The sequence below is a fragment of the Triturus cristatus genome, chromosome 2_1 (assembly GCF_964204655.1).
Source record: "Triturus cristatus chromosome 2_1, aTriCri1.1, whole genome shotgun sequence".
Lineage (NCBI taxonomy): Eukaryota > Metazoa > Chordata > Amphibia > Caudata > Salamandridae > Triturus > Triturus cristatus.
In genome coordinates, this window is record NC_140581.1 from 799,347,986 (window position 1) to 799,353,985 (window position 6,000).

Below are 6,000 nucleotides of genomic sequence, written 5' to 3' on the forward strand. Positions count from 1 at the left end.
CGGCGTCTGGCGGGAGCTTCAGAATTGCAGACCGGTCAGTTGCTTCTTTGGTGCCTGCCATGCAGGTGAGTCACTGACCTTGACCCCAAGGGAGATTTCTTCTGTCTTCTAGTTGATATAGAAAGTCGAAGGTCCAGGATATATGTTGCAGAGTTTTGTCCAGGGTAATCTAAAGTCACGAGGACTGGGTTCCCATACTTATACTAAGTTTGGGGGTTGGACATACTCTAGGGACCCACCTATAGGAGGATTTGGAATGAGGGGTGGTTACACCCATTTCCTTTGTCCAGTTTTTCACCAGAGCAGGGGCAGGTAACCCCTGCAACCGGTTTGAACTGGACTATGCACAGGGACACCAAATGTGCCCCCAGTGCAGGACTTCAAAGCACCAGAAAGTGCTCCCGCCCAGCCCCAATACACATCTGCCTGTCTGGGGAGGTGGTTACACCTCCCTTCGACAGGAAACCTATTGTCCAGGCCTCCCCTGCCGGAGAGGCATCCATTTTGTGATGCTAGGGCTCAAGAAAGTCCTACCGGGTTTGACCAGTGTGAACATGTCTCTCCCTCTAGAAGGGTGGAATGCTACCCCCACTGCCAGAACTGGCGGGGGGGGGGGGGTAGTATTCCAAAGCGTTTGACACCAAACATGACATGTTGACATGTTTTGATGCAGCCATTCCAAAGTTAGCATTTACCACGAGGTTATAATGCACTTAAGAGTATATGGTATGGCTGTATCACAGAACAAAAACAACAGTTGATGGACAGAATGCAGAACAATGTCATACATTCACCCCAGTACAGAGATCTGGGCCTAAATCCATCGTTTTTTTGCTCACCATGCCATTACAGTTTGGACCCAGCCATATGCAAATCAGTCTTGACCCTGTGCCTCATGGGAACAGTCCAGCCCGAACTGTATCACAGAACAGCCATAAGGAAGTATTTCCGACAGCTGCAGAGGGGCTCAGCTCCTCCAGAATCCAATTAGATATGTACCTAATGTACATGCAAACCTATTTTAGAGAGGAAGCACATAGGCTGTGGGCCTGATTAGCAGGGCCACAGCCAGACTAAGGTCGAAAAACAGTGAAACACCAGCAAAAAGTGGGGGTACCCATAAGAAGGAGATCCTACTCTCCTACACAAACCCCCCCGCCCCACCCCAAACGCAGGGACATTAAACTAACCTTGACCAGTTGAGTCTTCATGTTCTAAGTGGAAATACCTAGAGAGTCCATCTGCATTGGCATGGTTACTCCCAGGTCTATGTTCCACTGTAAAGTCCATCCCCTGTAGGGAAATGGACCACCTAAGCAGTTTGGGGTTTTCACCCTCCATTTCTTTTAGCCATAAGAGGGGTTTATGGTCTGTCTGAACAAAGAAGTGAGTACCAAACAAGTATGGCCTCAACTTCTTTAGAGCCCAAACCACAGCAAAGGCCTCCCTCTCAATGGCCGACCAACGTTTCTCTCTATGGGGTGTCAGACTTCTGCTTATGAAAGCTACTAGCTGATCCTGACCTTCATCATTCAATTGTGACAGAACAGCCGTTTCCCCTAATTCAGATGCATCTGTTTTGACAATGAACTCCTTGGAGTAGTCAGGACTCTGCAGAATGGGAGTAGTGCACATGGCCTGCTTCAGGTCATCAAATGCCTTTTGACAGCTAGCTGTCCACTGAACCTTTTTGGGCATCTTTTTAAAAGTTAAGTCATTCAGGGGTGTCACTATTGATCCATACCCCTTGACAAATCTCCTATAGTACCCAGTCAGGCCTAAGAAGGCTCTCACCTGAGTCTGGGTAGTTGGAGCAATCCATTCCATTATGGTCTTGATTTTGCTCTGCAATGGTTGAACCTGGCCTCCACCTACAAGGTGGCCCAGGTATACAACCTGACTCTGCCCTATCTGGCACTTAGTAGCCTTGATAGTTAGGCCTGCTTTTTGCAGGGCCTCTATAACATTCCTCAGGTGGACCAGGTGATCCTCCCAGGTGGAGCTAAAGACAGCAATATTATCTAGATTTGCTGCACTAAAGTCTTCCAGGCCTGTAAGGACTTGATTCACCAACCTTTGGAAAGTGGCAGGTGCATTCTTCAAACCAAAGGGCATTACCACAAATTGATAGTGCTCACTAGGGGTAGAAAATGCTGTCTTTGGTTTTGCATCATCAGCTAGTCTGATCTGCCAGTAGCCAGCTGTCAGGTCAAATGTGCTTAGAAACTTGGCTGAGGCCAAAGTATCTATCAGCTCATCTGCCCTGGGTATGGGATGGGCATCAGTCCTAGTTACTGCATTGAGACCCCTGTAGTCTACACAAAACCTCATCTCTCTTTTCCCACCACTGGTGTGAGGTTTTGGTACCAGGACTACTGGGCTAGCCCAAGGGCTAACTAAGGGTTCAATCACACCCAGATCCAACATCTTTTGGACTTCTGTCCTTATACAGTCCCTGACATGGTCAGGTTGCCTGTAGATCTTATTCTTCACAGGTAGACTGCCCCCAGTGTCCACTTCATGAGTGCACCAGGTGGTCTGACTTGGAGTCAGAGAAAACATATGTCTAAATTGGCTGAGAAGGTTTCTGCAGTCAGTTTGCTGCTGGGCAGTGAGGCTGCCTGCCAAGGCTACACCATCAACTGACCCATCATCAGGGTTCTGAGAAAGCAGGTCAGGGAGTGGGTCACTCTCTTCCTCCTGTCCTTCATCAGTAGCCATGAGCAAGCCCATGTCTGCCCTGTCAACATATGGTTTAAGTCTGTTGACATGAAGTACCCTGTGGGGACTCCTAGTAGTTCCAAGGTCTACCAAATAGGTAACCTCCCCTTTTTATTCAACAATTGTATGGGGGCCACTCCATTTGTCCTGGAGGGCTGCTGGGGCCACAGGCTCCAACACCCACAGTTTCTGTACTGGCTGGTAAACAGTCAGTACAGCCTTTTGGTCATGCCAAGCTTTTTGCTGTTCCTGGCTAGCCTCAAGTTTTTTGTTTGCCTTTTTCATGTACTCAGCCATCCTGGAGCGGAGACCAAGTACATAGTCCACTATGTCCTGCTGTGTGGGCTTGAGAGGTAACTCCCATCCTTCCTCCACCAAACACAATGGACCCCTGACAGGGTGTCCAAACAAAAGTTCAAATGGGCTGTAGCCAACCCCCTTTTGAGGCACCTCCCTGTATGCAAATAAAAGGCAGGGCAAGAGCAGGTCCCATTTTCGCCTAAGCTTCTCTGGGAGTCCTTTGATCATGCCCTTTAAGGGTTTGTTGAATCTCTCAACTAAACCATTGCATTGTGGGTGATAGGGTGTGGTGAACTTGTAGTTCACTCCACACTCCTTCCACATAGCAGTCAAGTAACTAGACATGAAGTGTGCATCCCTGTCAGATACTACCTCCTTAGGAAAGCCTACTCTTGAGAATACACTCAAGAGAGCTCTTGCCACTACAGGTGCTTTAGTGGTCCTTAGGGGAATTGCCTCTGGGTACCTGGTGGCATGATCCACCACCACCAGTATAAATCTGTGCCCAGATGCTGTTTGGGGATCAATGGGACCAACAATGTCAATCCCCACCCATTCAAAGGGCACCCCAACCACAGGTAGTGGTATCAGTGGGGCCTTGGTACTGCCACCTGCTTTGCCACTGGCTTGGCAGGTTACACAGGAGCGACACAACTCCTTTGTGTCTTCAGACATGTGGGGCCAGTGAAAGCGAGGAACAATTCTGTCCCAAGTCTTGTTCTGGCCCAGGTGTCCTGCTAGGGTAATATCATGGGCTAGTGTCAATATGAAGCCCCTAAACTTCAGAGGTATAACCAACCTCCTGGATGAACCAGGCTTGGGGTCTCTACTCTCTGAGTATTGGAGTCTATCATCCCAATAAACTTTATGGGTGCCACTAGCATTCCCAGCAGCCTCACCATCAGCTTGCTTTCTGAGGGGTTCAAGAGAGGGGCAGGTTTTCTGCTCCTGGCTCAGATCAGACATGGAAGGGCCCCCTGTCCCCAAGAACTCAACCTGGTCAGGTTCAATCTCCTCTAGGACAGTTCCTTCTTCAAGCTAAAGATCATCTCCCTGAGGAGACTGATCAGCATTGTGAGTCAGTTGGGAAGGCTCTGCCTTAACCCTACTGCTCCTCCTCTTGTGAGGCCCCTGGTCTATTATTCTAGAATCCAGGGCCTGTCCAGTGTTAGACATGTTGGCCTGTAACCTAGTCACAGCAAAGACATGTGCAGGGATCCCTAACATTTCTGCATGTGTCCTGAGATCCACTTCAGCCCAGGCTGAAGTCTCTAGATCATTGCCAAGCAAGCACTGTACTCTTAGGTCTGCACTTACCACAACCTTCTTAAGGCCAGTTACCCCTCCCCAAGATTAGTTAACAACTGCCAGAGAATGGTCTGTTCTGACATTGCTAGCATTGGTCACTTGGTACATTTCACCAAGTATAATCTGCCCACGATCCACAAGACCTTTTGTCACCATTGTGACACTTGCTCCCATGTCCCTGAATGCCCAAGCTTCTACACCATTTATCAAAGGCTGCTGTTTGTATTTACCCAAGTTACTGGAACTCACAAAGGGGGACATATCCATGCCCCATCACTGACAAGCACAGCCTGAGTTGGTACTCTGACAAGGCCAGAGTCCATATCAGAACCCAGGATCAACCCTACTACACCCTTATTCTGTGTATTCCCTCCACCAATTGTAACTGCACTAGGGGGAGCAGGTGCCTTAGGGGCATTGGTGATGGCTGGAGTATTTTCTTTGGCCGTGGTGCAGTCACTGGTCCAGTGAGTTTTCTGCTTACAGATTTTGCACCAAGGTTTCTTTTGGCCTTTACCCTTACTTGACTGTGACTCCCAATTAGAAGACGATTTTTGGGGCCCTTGAGAAGACTTCTGGTCTTTGCCCTTGTCCCCACCCTGACCCTTGTCAGAGTTCTTGGAATCTTGCTTCTTTGGGTCATGACCTTGGTTCTGTACCTTCTGCCTCACCCTGGCTCTGACCCATTTGTCTGCCTTCTTTCCTAATTCTTGGGGAGAGGTCAGATCAGAGACTACCAGGTACTGGTGCAACAGCTGATTTTGACAGTTATTAAGAATCTGCTCCCTCATTATCAGATTGTACAATCCTTTGAAGTCACCCACTTTACTGCCCAATAACCAACCTCCCAGAGCCTTAGCAGCACAGTCAACAAAGTCAACTCAGTCTTGATTATGTGCTTTTTGGGTGTCTCTGAACTTTAACCTGTATTGTTCAGTGGTTAGGCAAAACCCATCTATTAGTGCACTTTTCAAGACCTGGTAATCATCAGCATCCTCTTCTCTTACAGTGAGGAGCTTTTCTCTACCTTTGTCTGCAAAGATTGCTGCCACTGACCTTGAGGGACCTTCTGTACTTTACAGGCCCTCTCCAATGCAGTTATCCATGTGTGGATGTCATCCCCACTCTGATAGGGAGGGACAAACTTACTTCGGATTATTTGGTCATAAGACCTCTCCCTAGCTCTACGGAAATTGTTGCCACCAAGGGACTCTAGTCCCTCCTTTTTACTAGCTCTGTAGAGCTCTAGGACTTCCCTATCTAAGGCTATATGCTGCTTTCTGAGGTTGAACTTGTCTTGCTGACACTTCAGCAGTCTCTCTCTCCTCTCCTGGGAGGTTTCCCTCCCTCTGTGAGAAGAGACAGAGGTCCCTATAGAGGAGTTAGACTGGACAGATCCCCTTGACAGAGATCTATCCCTTCTAGCTCTACTTTCAACTCTTCCTGGAGGAATGAAGGAGGGAGCATTATTGTCATCCTCCTCATCCTCATCCAGGAGAGCTGTGTTCACAAGATCCTGATCATTGTCATCAGTCTGGTCAGCATTAGAGATAGGGTCAGGGGAATTGCTACCCCTAGGCCCACCCTCATCTGCTGCCCCACCCATACTGTCTACCCCATCAGGCCCACTAGGCCCTGTTATATCATCCAGCCTAAGTATCTTTATGAGAT